Raw genomic sequence first — 15435 nt, 5'->3', positions numbered from 1 at the left:
TAGGTGTGGGTGTTTTTGCTTATCAGATGAGGAAACTGAAATCAGTGAGGGCGAATGACTTGCAGGAGGCCTGACACTGATGAGTCGAAAAGTTGAGTTTCCGACTCTGAATAGTGCATTTCCAAAGTCCAGGGGCCCCAGCTCGGTCCAAACTGAGTTCTCTCTTTGCACAGTTCAGTGCTCCTGGACGTCAGTACCTCGATTTGTCTGCCTTCCTACTGATGAGGTGATGTTACTGATCCTCAGGGGGCCTCCATTCCTGCAAACGTCACGTAAGGAATGACATGGGAGAAGTGTGACGGGCAGGGGAAGGCGGTGCTCCGAGAGTGTGTATGTGTTCTGGGACCACCTTTCACCCCACCTCAACCTCTCCGCCGAAGAGGTGTCCAGCCAAGGAGATGGTGAAAAGGCTCTTTGCAGTAGGAACAACACCAAGCAAGGCCTGAGGTTGGGCTGAGACTGGATTAAATGAGATTGTGCGGGTGTAGCGGGTGGGAGGCGGGGAGAAGGGGTAGATGGAAGTGGTCCACCCGGGTACAAACTGATCCTTGTACCTTTGGTTATTTTTACTTCATGATGTTGTTGCCACTTTTCAAGATAGTCTTTGGGGATTTTTAAAAAAGGTTTAGGAAAAAGCCAAGGATAAGACCCAACATTGTTGGTTTGAGAATTATAAAGTGTGCATTGGCTAAATTTTTGAGCAGGCTTTCGAGACTAAATGGGCTACCCTGGTGGCTCAGACGATAAAGAATCTGCCTACAATTCAGGAGACCCCAGTTCAATTCCTGGGGTCGGGAAGATCCCCTGGAGAAGGGAATGGCTACCCACTCCAGTGGGGTTGCAAAAAGTTGGACATGACTCAACGATCAACACTTTCCGTTTTTCATGGGGCTAAACAACAGCAGTGGTCAGGTTCCCATATGCACAGACTATTAGCAGACGGTTTTAATTGGGAAGTCTGGCAGCCCAGCTGCCTCTGCTTTGGGAAGCCAGTGTCACGAAGAGTAGGGTGTGTGAGTGCTTAGGGCGTAGTCACCCAAACTGGGCGTGCAGAAGTACAGGTAAATGTATCTACCCATGTAAGGTGAGATGATAGACAAACTGTCAGAACCTGTCATGAGGGAAGAAAACTTTTTGACTGTAAATGTCAAATTTCAGTGCCTAATTAGAGGAAAGGTTGACGTTTTCTAGCACAGAAGCTCCTAGGTGGCTCGGCTGGTTTGGGTGGCGGCCTGGAGGGCAAGCTCTGTATGCCCCGCTGGCATGGGGCTGGCATGTGGGCTTGGCAAGATATCTGGTTGTCTGAGCTGACTTCATTGTTCACTGACTTTTATCTCACATCCCTAGCATTTCCCTTCCTCCACAGCACGGCCAGAGGAGTCACCCCTGTAAATGAACAAGAAAGTCTTCTTAACCCAGACTCTCTCCTGGCATAAAAATCCTACCATGTCACCAACATCGTTCTGCCCTCAGATCCACTTCTGGCTCCTGGGAGGAATAGAGGGAATAAAATGAATGAAATAGGCCCTTTGTTACTTGCCCTGCATAAATTCTTCATCACTAGGGTGAGTAGGTGAATAAATGCCTTTTTGCAAGGCCGTTGTGAATATCTAAAGCTGTCATCAGAGCTTTAAAAATTAGGATAACATGCATTTTGCAAATTCCCTTGAGAAAACAATTTTCACTGCATCTTACTGCTCTCCTTGGAGATAGAAGTTTTAAGCACATATGACCCACAGACCCATGCTTTCATTACTCCTTTTTTTTAAAAAAAATATTATTGGAGTTCTTTATTCCTCTTATTCCTCATAACCCTCCAGAGTTACTGGGTAGATGCGAGATGAGTCATTTGGTGGACTGTGTGTGCCAGGAGTTTAGAAAAGGAAGCTTCCCTTCCAGGTAAAATGTTCTGCTGTGAATATGCCACAGACCCAAACATGCTTCTCACACCGAATAGCAAAACCAGTACGCAGACCCCACCAGAGCGAGTGTGGTTTATCTCACCAGGCCGTGCCGATGGACAGCCTCTGCCATGTGAAGGGTGGCGGTAGGGGATCATTTTTATTATTTCCAGTGTTCTGTTCCTGGTAACTCTTTGAATTAGTTGGGATTTTGTAAAAGACATTTGCTCGTGAATTTGACTTTGGCTTTCATACGAAATGATAACCTCACTCGTGCTCTGTTGAGTCTTCCTGTGCTTGTTAGACGCCTAGAATGCCACATGGGGCTTTCTGTGCCACAGCGGCGTTCCTGAGGGAGGCTGATGTCTAATTCGGTGAGGCTTGACTTGAGAAACCAATAGAAGTGGCTGGAAACACACTGGGAACCTAAGTCATTTCTGGCTGGAGCTGGTTTTTCTGTGGCCGTATGCATGAGTTCTAAAGAAAATAGTCTTACCAATCACTCAGAAATGGTTATGCACGTTCCCCTGGTACAAGCCCACGTGAGCCACTCTTCCATCCTTTCAGTAGCCGGTCGGCCAGCACCTAGCCAGGTCTGAGCTTTAAAATGCAGGACACTTGGGAGGAAAACCCACCTAACCCACTTCTGTTCTGAGTCGGGTGGTTGTGCTTGATGGATGTTCAGGACACCCATTCAGATCTGTCCAGAGCCTATCAGGAAGCAAAGTGACTGGGTGACGTAGTCATGCGTTTAACCTTTTGCCACGAAGGAAGGATCGGCCGGAGAGGAGCCGCCTGTGGGTCCTAATTTTTATGAAAACAAGTCTCCAGGGAGACACAGCCCTGTGACTCTTGGCCTGAGTCTGACAGCTGCCAGGCTTGTTAAAGAAATGACAACAGAGAAATAGCGGGCGGCTGGGAACACGAGAGACTGTTCCGCTTTCACATCGCGCGCGTGGTCGGCTGTCAATTAACAGAACTTCGCTGCGAGTCAGAGAACCGGGCCACAGAAGGTCTTTCAGGAAATGTTTATGATGTGGACTTATTCTGATCCTTACTGTGTCAGTTGGAAAATGGAACAATGGCTTGTTCATAACACATTGTTCAGTAGGAAGAAATGTAGAATGGGAATTGCTGCGTAAGTAAATAGCAGACTGAATATGACAAAATTTGTGGTAAAAATAAATGTGAACCCTTAAAAAAAATACCTGAGTTGAGTTTTGTGATTTGCTGTTACCGTCTTTGTTCTGACTTTGAAGTAATACCTTCCAGTGCAGCCCTTGGGACAAATCCAGCCTGACTCCTGTTTCTATAAATAAAGTTTTATTAGAACACAGGCACTGTGTTGTATATGGCTGCTTATTATATATGGCTGCTTTCTGCTACAATAGCAGAGCTGAATAGTTGTAACAGATACAGTAAGATCCACAATACCTAAAGAATTTACCATCTCTCCCTGTACAGAAAAAAGTGTGTTCATTTCTGTTCTAGAACATAGCCGCTCAAAGCAGCCTTGGTGATTCATTGGCACATTGAAGTCTGAGAAGTCGCGGCCTAGGGTGTTCTTTACCTGGGGCTTCAGCGATCAAACTCCGTGAAGCTGTAGACGCGGTTCTGTTTGTGCGCTTACGTGTATTTTTCTGCGTCTCTACCTCCTCAGACACGGAGGGATCTGTACCGTTCATTACTTTTTCAAAATCGTTTGTAACCCTCGAAAACTGAGAATCATTAGGCTAGAAAAGGGAGGCCTTGACTCAGAATTCATGGATTCGTGTTTGCAGTGATAGTAACAAAGACCTTACTGTTTCACGCTAAGAAAAGTCAGGCCCAGCTGGTGCTTCTTTATTTATTCTTCAGTAAAGAATGTAAGATTTGCAGCACAGCCCAGTTGTGGGCTATGACATTTTGTAACTATTATTAATGGGTAAGGGATTATTTCATGGATATTGGTTCCTTGAGCCCTAATAGCTATTGTCATATCACATTGTGGTTCTGAAGATATTTATTTCCTGACTCTCCCACCTTGGAAAAATGAAAGCTCTAAGGGCCAAAATTATAGGCCTTCGTAGTGACTTTTTATGGATACTTGCTAGAAATCACTGCTAGTTAGCCTGACAATGTTATTAAACATCCATCATGTAGAGAACCCTGTAGGAATTTCTAAAAGGCAGAAGATGGAACCTAAAATGGACTGAGGCTGACTGCCGATCGCCTTTCCTGTGCATGGCTTTTTCACCTGCTCTGTGTCTTCCTCAGCCTTAATCAGGCCCCCTCAGTAGGCATTAGGACCAGAGACTTCCAAGGACAGAGACTCCAGGGACAGAAGCTGCGCAGATCAGTACAGGGAGGAATAACAGGGATTTAGAAAACTGGGGTGTCAGAGGTAGAGAAAGAAAAGATGCTCAGGACTATCTGAGGAGCACTGACCTTGGAACCAAAATACTGCCCTCACAAACCAGAAGATACTTTGCTTCACAATTGGCTTTTTTTTTTCATCCATTAGAGATTAATGTAGGTTGAGTGTTAGGCACTCAGTCATGTCTGACTCTTTGCTACCAAAGGGACTGTAGCCCGCCAGGCTCCACTGTCCATGAAGCTCTCCAGGCAAGAATACTGGAGTGGGTTGCCATTCCTTTCTTCAGGGGAATCCTCCTGACCCAGGGATCGAGCCTGGGTCTCCTGCATTGCAGGCAGATTCTTTACCTTCTCAGCCACCAGGGAAGCCCCTAATGTAGGTTTAAGGTGGATTACAATTAAGAATTAAAATACTTTTTGGTGCTGATTTTCAACGAGGGTTGAAGCAAACAGGTGGCTGAGATGCTGGCTTCTGGAAGCTGGAATGGAGTTGTGTTCAGTGCAAGCCTGGGTCTCAGGCTGCCTGGGACCCAGGGACTCTGAAAGTTTGCCCGTGAAGTCAAGGAGTTAGAAGCAAACAGTATATGCCTAAGAGTGAGACCAAGACCGACTCATCAGGTGGAGCTAGGCGGCTCCAGACCCCAGAGTGTGAGGCTTTGGAAGAGGAGGGGGAGCTGTGAGAGACAGGACACCACTTTGTAGGCTCAGGTCCTTGGGGTTGTGGGTTACAGAGAAGAGACAGACCAGTTCAGGCTGCAGGATTCTAGGAGACTTGACTGATGTTGAGAATTTTCTACTTCATAGGAGCAAAACTTTCAACATTCCAGGAGAGCTCTGAGGTTACATATATTTTCTAGGTGTGTCTACTTAACAGGGCCCCAGGGCAGAGAGATCCAGTGGCCATGAGCACACCTGTTAGCCAAGTCTTGGTTTTTAAACGCCATTCTGCAACTAAGAGGAATGGGCTCCTTGGAGAAATCTGATTCTGGGCTGCAGGAGGGGAAATATAAGATGAGCCTAAAGCATCTTTTTGTGCCAGGAAGTGCTCAAAGAATGTGGGGTCATTTCAAAAGGACATAGCAGTCAGGTTGAAGAAGCTCCCAATAGCCAAACCGGGGTCATTTTCAGCATGAAAATAAATATAGAAGTAATGGATCACAGTTCATTGAGTCATATAACATCAGGGAATCCATACTAATATGAATAAAATAAATAAGGAAAATAAGACAGCCTATTAAAGATAGATAATACTAATAAATGTAAAATAAAAGGTAGAATTAACAATCATCATTGGTAATCATCATGTAATGGTTAATTCAGGAAAGAAATGTTAAAGTGAAAACAAAATTAGAGGGTTAAAGCTTGATAAGGAATAGGATTTACATAGCTTCAGGCTATCTCTCCACAAAATACTTGTTAAATACAAAAGAAGGAGGGATTAAAGAGTAACTTTACTTTGGAGAAAACTGGGAGACACAAGTGATCAAGTAACTATAATACAATCACTTGCTAAGATAGAAGGAGAAAATGACAATATTGCTTCTGTAATATCTCCCCTCTCCCCACCAAAAAATATATAACCTGAATCTCTTCCTGAGAAAACATCAGACAAACTCCCAGGTGGGCCCTAGTGATAAAGAACCCGCCTGCCAATGCAGGAGACATAAGAGACACTGGTTCGATCCCTGGGTCAGGAAGATTCCCTGGAGAAGGACATGGCAACCACTCCAGTATTCTTGCCTGGAAAATCCCATGGACAGAGGAGCTTGGTGGGCCACAGTCGATAGAGTCTCAAAGAGTCGGACACGACTTTTGTTTGTTTTGTGCTACAAAATATAATTGATGGTAATCTTCAGATTGTCAAGGTTATAAAAGAAAGGGAAGACTGAAGAACTCTTCCAGATGGAAGAAGAATAAAGAAACATGACAAGTAAATACAGCCTGGAACTCTGGGTCCTGTCCTTTTGTATTAGGACATTTGATTAAATGTGGGTGTGGTCTGTGGCAGTTTATCGGTGTTAATTTCCTGATGTTAATGGTCCTACTGCAGTGAATTAGGAAATACGTTGAGTACACGAGGGTAATGGGACCTCCGGTCTGAAACTTTCAAGTGATTTGGGGGAGGGGGAAGTTATTTGGTATTGTGCAGCAAGGTGGATAATCATTATGTTTATTGAAGTTGTGTAAGATGGCAAAGGTCAGCCTCCCTGTCCATCAAGACCCTGATGCTGGGAAAGATTGAAGACGGGAGGAGAGGGGGACGATAGAGGATGAGATGGTTGGATGGGATCACCGACTCAATGGACGTGAGTTTGAGTAAGCTCTGGGAGTTGGTGACATTTTGGTACAGTGCCCCATGAACAATATTCCACTGCGTCACCACCAAAGGACCATAACACACGTGTGCTGAATTAGATCTTTGGTTACAGGTGCTGTCTGCCCGGTCTGTGCACTGTAAGGCCGACTTTTTACCACTTAATAAGCAATCCGTGCGCTGATTCTTTGAGGCAAGTAAAGACCCTGTCTTTCAACAGCCTTTCACCCAGTGATTTTTAGTGTCTGTTGGTGGACTTGCCTAGATCGTCACTCTGTTGGAGATGGGAAAATGGTGTTCTTTAGGTTTAATCAGTGGTTTTTTCATCTATAAATTAGCACTTGTCAGTTATAAAACAACAGTCTTCCTCCCTAACTCCTCTCTTTCTTTCACCTTCTCTTTCTGTATTTTTGTTTGTTTTCCATTTGAGCATCACTGTGGAGTCACAGATCATTTTTATAATTCAATGTCTTGTAAAATGTTACTTTGTCTTAGTTATCTTGAATTGCTGTAACAGTATACCATAGACTGGGTGGCGTGAACAGCAAATAATTATTTCTCACAGTCTGGAGGCAGGGAAGTTCAAGGTCAAGGGCTGGGCAGGTTCAGTTCCTGGTGAGTGCTCTCTTCCTGGTCCAGTGACTTCTGCTTTCTCACTGTCCTCACTTGGAGACAACGCTCTAGCATCTTCCTCTTCTTAGAAAGGATTGATCCCATCATGAGGGATCCACTTGTACAACCTCATCTAAACCTAATTACCCCCAAAGGCCCCACCTTCAAGCACCATCACATTGGGTTTAGAGCTTCAGTTTCAGGGAGATACAAACATTTAGATGGTCGTTCTTTTCCATGTTCAGAAGTTGCCAGGTTTGCAACACAGTTTGAGCACTTCAGGCTAACCCTTGTGGTTTCTGACACACCCCCATCGCTCTTACCTGATGGCACTATGGGATGATCCAGGCTCACTTTGTATTTTCTCTGCCCTGGACCTGAAATCAGCCATTTCCCAAGGATTTCAGGTTCTTTTTAGTGAGAAATAGAATTTAGAAACCAAGATCAAGGATTGAAACATGCTCATTGTTACTGGACGGTCATTGTTTCTAGACTTTTACAGCGGACGAAACTTAGAAATGCATGTATACTATTTTAAATTGTGATTGTATGCCTGTGGTTCCAATTTATATTCAGCACAACTGACTCCTTTTTACCTGCCTTGGTTTCAGTATTTTTTTATATCCCCTTTTCCCACAGTGTGAAAACCTTCTTTCCTAACAACATCAATATAGTTGCTTATTTGTATTAGCATGTACTACACAAAATAGTTTCAGAATTTCTACTACACTGGCATCAATACCAACAACAAACCAATTAAGTAAAGTTCAAAATTGCTTGGCAGGTATCATCATCATCATCATTATTATTATTACTAGTAAAGAATATACCCCACTAAGAGTGTGCTAAGTGTTTATGTTCAATAGTTATTGAATGTAGCTGTGCTGTCCATCTGCAATCAGTTCACTTGTTTCTGTTTATACTTAATTTTAGTGTTGACTTTTACCCCGATCTCCTTTGATTTAACTATTTTGTGGGATGTGTGAAATGTCTATGTGACCAAAGAGTCACAACCGTACAGAAGATGCACTGAGAGCCTGCAGCCCGCGCCCTTCCTCTCCGTCACCACCTGTCCACTTACTGATGACCGTTTACATTAGTGAATTTATTCTTTTATTTGTGTAGAAATAAGCAAGTAAATGAGCAATAAAAATATATATTTTTACTCTCCTTCTTACTCTTTCACCTTGCTTTCTCTTCACTTCATCCAAAGCAGTTCATAGCATCTTTCCCATTCTTTTGTACGGCCACGTGGCACTCCCTGGGGAACAGACACCAATTCGTTTCCATGAATGGGAATTTAGATGACTTTTCCCCAGCGTATTTGTGTTGCAGATAATGACATGAATGAATTACCATGTGAACATGTTATTTTGTATTTTAGAGGTGTATTTTCAGAGTGAATATTTAAAAGTGGAAATACTGGGTTGAAGGTAAGGTCATAAGTAGCTTTATAGATAATGACACATTCCCCTCCTACTGATTTGTTCTCTCAAGAGCAGTGTTAAAGAGTGCCTGTTTCAGTTCAGTCGCTCAGTCGTGTCCGACTCTTTGCGACCCCATGAATTGCAGCACACCAGGCCTCCCTGTCCATCACCAACTCCTGGAGTCCACCCAAACCCATGTCCATCGAGTCGGTGATGCCATCCAACCATCTCATCCTCTGTCGTCCCCTTCTCCTCCTGCCCCCAATCCCACCCACCATTAGGGTCTTTTCCAATGAGTCAACCCTTCGCATGAGGTGGCCAAAGTATTGGAGTTTCAGCTTCAACATCAGACCTTCCAATGAACACCCAGGACTGATCTCTTTTAGGATGGATTGATTGGATCTCCTTGCAGTCCAAGGGACTCTCAAAAGTCTTCTCCAAGACCACAGTTCAAAAGCATCAATTCTTTGGCGCTCAGCTTTCTTCACCGTCCAACTCTCACATCCATACATGACCACTGGAAAATCCATAGCCTTGACTAGACAGACTTTTGTTGGCAAAGTAATGTCTCTGCTTTTAAATATGCTATCTAGGTTGGTCATAACCTTCCTTCCAAGGAGTAAGCGTCTTTTAATTTCATGGCCGCAGTCACCATCAGCAGTGATTCTGGAGCCCCCCAAAATAAAATCTGACACCATTTCCACTGTTTCCCCATCTATTTCCCATGAAGTGATGGGACCAGATACCATGATCTTAGTTTTCTGAACGTTGAGCTTTAAGCCAACTTTTTCACTCTCCTCTTTCACCTTCATCAAGAGGCTCTTTAGTTCTTCTTCACTTTCTGCCATAAGGGTGGTGTCATCTGCATATCTGAGGTTGTTGATATTTCTCCTGGAAATCCTGATTCCAGCTTGTGCTTCCTCCAGCCCAGCGTTTCTCATGATGTACTCTGCATATAAGTTAAATAAGGAGGGTGACAATATACAGCCTTGACGTACTCCTTTTCCTATTTGGAACCAGTCTGTTGTTCCATGTCCAGTTCTAACTGTTGCTTCCTGACCTGCATACAGGTTTCTCAAGAGACAGGTAAGATGGTCTGGTATTCCCATCTCTTTCAGAATTTTCCACAGTTTATTGTGATCCACACAGTCAAAGGCTTTGGCATAGTCAATAAAGCAGAAATAGATGGCTTTGGCATAGTCAATAAAGCAGAAATAGATGTTTTCCTGGAACTCTCTTGCTTTTTCGATGATCCAGCGGATATTGGCAATTTGATCTCTGGTTCCTCTGCCTTTTCTAAAACCAGCTTGAACATCTGGAAGTTCACGGTTCATGTATTGCTGAAGCCTGGCTTGGAGAATTTTGAGCATTACTTTACTAGCATGTGAGATGAGTGCAATTGTGCGGTAGTTTGACCATTCTTTGGCATTGCCTTTCTTTGTGATTGGAATGAAAACTGACCTTTTCCGGCCCTGTGGCCACTGCTGAGTTTTCCATATTTGCTGGCATATTGAGTGCAGCACTTTCACAGCATCACCTTTGAGGATTTGAAATAGCTCAACTGGAATTCCATCACCTCCACTAGCTTTGTTCATAGTGATGCTTTCTAAGGCCCACTTGACTTCACATTGCAGGATGTCTGGCTCTAGGTGAGTGGTCACACCATCGTGATTATCTGGGTCGTAGTGCCTGTTTAGGGGTAGATTATTAGAGCCCTTTTTTAGTTAGAATAAGGACTTTTCAGTGGCTCTGGGCCCTTAGTTGACGACACAATCACCCAAGGAGCTTTTGCAGATATTTACCTCCGAACCACATACCCCAGAAATTCATTTGTTCAGCCTCCGGTGGACATTATGAGGCATAGATTTAAATTATTTTGTTGAAGTACAAGTTTAATGTCCGAGTTTAGTTACCAACATAGTAACTTTCTTTTCCAGTGAACTCACCATTCTCACCATTCTGGGAAGAGGAAATGCAAGCATCCTGTTAACGCGTGAATCCAATCATGGTCATGGTTTCTGAACTGCCTACATATACTGGTGACCCTGTATCCTTAATTTTTCAAACATGACCTGATTTCAATTAGGCTTCATTCATTTTACAAGTATTTATTGAGCATTCACTGAATGCCAGCCATTGCCTAGATACTAAGGAAAGAATACAAGATCAGGTCTTGTCCTTAGGGTATTCATTCCGGTTGGAGAAGAGGCAGGTAAAGGAGAGGCCATTGAACCCCTCAGGTGGCCAAATATGGGGTGTGTGTAGATTCTTGCCCTTGAGGAACTCCCTTTCCAGTGGGGCAGACACAAGTAAGTAAAGTATGATCATTATAAAAAGGGCTCCTTAGAGAACGCAGAGAAGCATCTAACCCAGGTGGAAAGATGAGGGGAGGTTTCTTGGAGTTGGTGGTGGACATTTGGGCTGAGTGTTGCCCTACTGAAAGAGGGAGGGACAGCACCCCAAGCTAAGAGAATGATGCGTGTGCAAAAGCTCAGCAGTGAGAGAGGAATTAGCTTTTGGAGAAACGCAAGTGCCTCCGAGTGGCTGGAGTGTGGGCTTCAAGCCAAGCACGACAGAAAGAAGATTGGATACGTACCCACAGGCCGCATCATCTGCTCCAGTGCCTGGCGCATAGTGGGTGTTAAATAAATCAGTGGACGGCTGATCGCATGAATGATGACTTGCTGATTTTTGTGGAATGGAGCAGTTTTGCATGAGCATTTTGCTAACCACATTCAAGATAAAAGGAGTTGGTGTTCCCAGTGTATTTGATACTTTATCTTGTGGATAAAGTTGATTTTTTTTAACGCAAATGGCAATCAGATTTTGAAAGTAGCCATGATTGGAAAGGGTCACCTGGATGATGTGTTTCCCCATTCTGGATTGATGGACAGAAAGAAAAATCTCTTCAAATTGTTTTCACAATGTTCCTGTCTCTTTATCTGCTTATTATAATCCAGCTTCGGGGATAGATGGCATTTTAAAAATGCATAGTCCTTTTGGCCCCGAGAGCCCGTCAGCTAAAGAAAAACAAACGGGCTAGAATCATAGACAGCGCTCGTGTGCAGTGGTGTCAGCTGTAGAATGGCTTCCTCAGGAAACTGTATTGTGTGTGAGTCTGGTTCTGTAGTCTCGTTGATTTTCCACTAGACTGGAAAACGAGCAGTTCCAACAGTTCAAGTGACCATTTGAAGGACAGGAACTCTGGTGGAAGTTGGATTGAGTTTGCAGGTATAGCAGTGGTTCCTTGTGAATCACCTTACATTTGAATTTCCTTAAGGCTTTGCTCCCTCTTCCCTCCTTTTGACTTAGGTTAAATTTGACCTTCTTTTAACTTACTCAGTGTTTTGAGAGCATTAGAGAATTATTTTCTGAAATAGACTGGCTGTCTCAATAAACCAATGTAATCTGATTCCCATGACCTACATCAGCTAATGGCTAGTGAGATGTCCATTTTCATTTAAATCTGTATTTGTTGTTTTATTCCTATTATTATTATGTCTCTGTGAAAAATGTCATAATATGCATAAAGCAAGGAAACAGCTATTTTCTCTGTTGGTAAAAGTCATTGAGTTTAGTGGAAGAAACATAGAACCAGGAACAGGAGGAAGCTGGCTGCCATTGTATAACTGGCATAAAGATTTGAAATATGCTTAACCATTTCTTCTGCTTTGAAAGAATATCTTGAATTAAGCAGATATAGATTTACTGTGTTATTAAAGGTACTCGTAAAATAGGAGCAGACTGACAAAAACTCAGCAATGTGAAGCATAGAAAATTACCACTTGGTGGTTGAAAACATGCTTGAAAACCAGGCAGGACCTAACACAGGTGGGCTCCATAAACAGTTGGCTTCTAAAATCCTATCAGTTTTATTTTCTGGCCTGAAAGACTCTTTTCATTTGCTTTCTACTTACTAAATGAATGCTTATTAAATCGGACTGTTTGAAACTCAAAGATAGAGTTTGGGTAATTTTAAAAATATTAGCTTCCTGTTTTTAGATATATCTTATGAATATTCTAAGAAAGATAAGTTATAGAGAATTTTTTTCTTAAATGAAACTGGAACTCTTATAGTAAGTTATTTGTAGATTAAATAGACTTGAGGTAACAGGGTAGTATCAGTCCATGACTATTTGGTAAATGTAATATTTGCCTTAGTGAATTGGGCTAGTGGTTTTCACCAAATAAGACTTATTTATTTAACTGTGCTGCTAGCTTTGGAAAATAAGTATTCTGTACTATAAAGGTACATAGTTTTATGTTTTAAGTAGTTTTGGTTAGGTAGTATGTCTATACATGTGTGAAAAGTGAAAGTGTTAGTTGCTCAATCATGTCCGACTCTTTGTGACCCCATGGATGTAGCCCACCAGGCTCCTCTGCCCATGGGATTCTCCGGGCAAGATCACTGGAGTGGGTTGCTGTGCTCTTCTCTGGGGGTCTTCCCGACCCAGGGATCGAGCCCAGGTCTCTCTTGTGTTGCAGGTAGATTCTTTACCATCTGAGCCAACAGGGAAGCTAGCTTCGGAAGATAAGTATTCTGTACTATAAAGATACATAGTTTTATGTTTTAAGCAGTTTTAGTTAAGTATTATGTCTATACATATGTACTTAACACAAAAAAATCCACATATTGTGACTAACAATACCAACTTCCCTACTTACTCGAATCCTGAATACTCTAGGATGACTTTATTCAAACCAAAAAAATATGAAAAGGATATTGGAAAAGGCATTGGTAGAAATTGTTTTTAAGTGTTGGCCATTACTGATTAACTCAGATGTTGTGACTATCAGTTGTTTAAAAATCTGGCTTAAGTATTTTACTTCCCCTAGAATCGAATGTATTTGATGTGATGGAGAAAAATTGCAATAATTCTGTAACAAAACCAGTTTGAGTTAAGAATTGTCTGTCTCTGTTAGTTTCCACAAAATGATTTGGATCTTATGTGACCTATATATATATATAAATATCCTAACAGATCATGACACATATATATTGCCACACATACATGCTATATTTAGAATATGTATTTATACTCTAAAAAGGTTACATAATTTTCAAAAAGGTTTTGGAAGTAAATTGTTCCTTATTTGATGATGAGACCTCTTGTTAATATTTAACAAGAATTTTTATTAATTAGAGAAGTCATTTACATGTCAAGTTTTAAAATAAAATGAGTTATTGCTTTTATCTGACACAGAGATTGTATTTTTACAGTGTTTTTTGCTTTGAAGGTGCTTGGGGAGAGTAGGGGGTGAACACCGTGTCCTAAATTGCTAAGCTTTTTTCCTCACAGCCAGCTTAAATGCTTTGTGCCCGGTCTTGGGTATAAAGGTTTGGGTCATTCATAGCCTCACATTTCAGTTTGCCCCTCCTTGGAAAGTTGAATTGTTTCAGTTGAGATAAAATGAGAGTATGTGAGAGCAAGTGTGCCCTTTAATGCTGTGTCATTTATGAAGACCTGCCCACCATCTAAGGTTGTACCATCTACAGACGCGTCTGCTTAACAGAGGAGCAAGGAGCTCTGGTGAATAAATAAGAAAGGGAGAGGGGCTGAATCCAGCATTTCCCTGCGTCGGTTTTATAATCACAGCCTGGTGTTGAGTCAGAAGGGAATTTACAAGGCAAGGAATGGCTGTGGGCCCAGAGACAGTCCTTATTTGACAACGTGATGACCTAGTGATCATTTTGGCCCCGCACACCCCCTTATATAGGTATTTGACTGTAGCTTCTCAAAAGTGAAAAGAATAGGAATACTGTTAAGGTTTAATCTCTATAAACTGGAACATTTGTGAGTAACTGTTCTCCTCCCTTGCTTCCATTTTTTCTAGAGGGCCTATTAATGAAAATACCTATTTCTTTGTTGTCTAATAATTGACTTGGTGAAATATAACTTCATATAAATAACAGTATGTGGTAAAGCTAGTTTCCCAATAGTTGTCTAAGCGTCCCATGGAAGTCAGGACTCCAGTGATTAGACAGTTTCAAAATGTAGAGAGTACTGGGCATCTCTCTGACCCCCAGACCCACCCCCCACCCCCCATCCAACCCGCCCATTGCATTTCAGCAGAGCCACGCTCCTCAAAGTTGCCACCTCCAATCAGTGGTCTGAACCAGAAACCGGGCATCTCTCGCTCGTCCCGCCTTCAGTTTCTCCTCGCTCTCCTCTCACGCTGTACTGCCATCCTGTCTCCAAGTCCTCTTCATTCGCTCTTCCCTTTTCTTCCATCCTCACAGCTTTCATTCCAGCCTTGCCCATCCTTCTCTTTCAGCTGAACTCCTGCCAATTCATCCCCACTGCTGGGGAAGCTTTAAAAAATAATACACAGTGGAATATTATTCAGCCATAAAAAAGGACAAATTCTGAAACTTGCTTTAATTCAACATGGACGGACCTTGAACACATGCTTAGTGAAATAGACCAGACCCAAAAGACAAGTATTACGTGATTCCCCTTACATGAAGTACCTACCTAGATAGGTAGTTCCTTGGAACAAAATGCAGAAGAGAGGCTCCCAGGCGCTTGGGGAAGTGGAAGGTAGGGAGTTCCCGTTTAATGGCTATAGGGTTTCTATTTGGGAAGATGAACAAGTTCTGGAAATAGATCTTGGAGATGAATCACCACCAGGAATGTACTTCATGCTATATTCTTTAAAATAGTCCAAAATAATAATGATAATGCAGTTATGGTTGGGAAACCTCTCTTCCTGAAGCTGAAGCTCCAATACTTTGGCCACCTGATGGGAAGAGCCGACTCATTGGAAAAGACCCTGAGGCTGGGAAAGATTGAAGGCAGGGGGAGAAGGGGATGACAGAGGATGA

At 42.6% G+C, this 15435-nt stretch overlaps 1 protein-coding gene across 22 annotated transcripts in view; it reads left to right on the top strand.

The window, feature by feature from the left end:
- The window catches only part of RNF152 (ring finger protein 152), a 71556-nt gene that overhangs the window by 40255 nt on the left and 15866 nt on the right, over nucleotides 1-15435 (top strand). The window contains exon 3 of one of the 22 annotated variants that reach the window (XR_014075105.1): nucleotides 13095-14689. The exons of the other annotated variants lie outside the window; for them this stretch is intronic. The gene's annotated coding sequence lies outside the window, so the exon portion shown is untranslated. The remainder of the gene's footprint in view (nucleotides 1-13094; nucleotides 14690-15435) is intronic. 22 annotated transcript variants of the gene reach the window in all.

The sequence above is a fragment of the Giraffa tippelskirchi genome, chromosome 14 (genome assembly GCF_054371585.1).
Source record: "Giraffa tippelskirchi isolate mGirTip1 chromosome 14, T2T-mGirTip1v1.2.pri, whole genome shotgun sequence".
NCBI classification, from domain to species: domain Eukaryota; kingdom Metazoa; phylum Chordata; class Mammalia; order Artiodactyla; family Giraffidae; genus Giraffa; species Giraffa tippelskirchi.
Note: the sequence above shows the minus strand (reverse complement) of the source record. Positions and strands in the feature narration are given on the sequence as shown.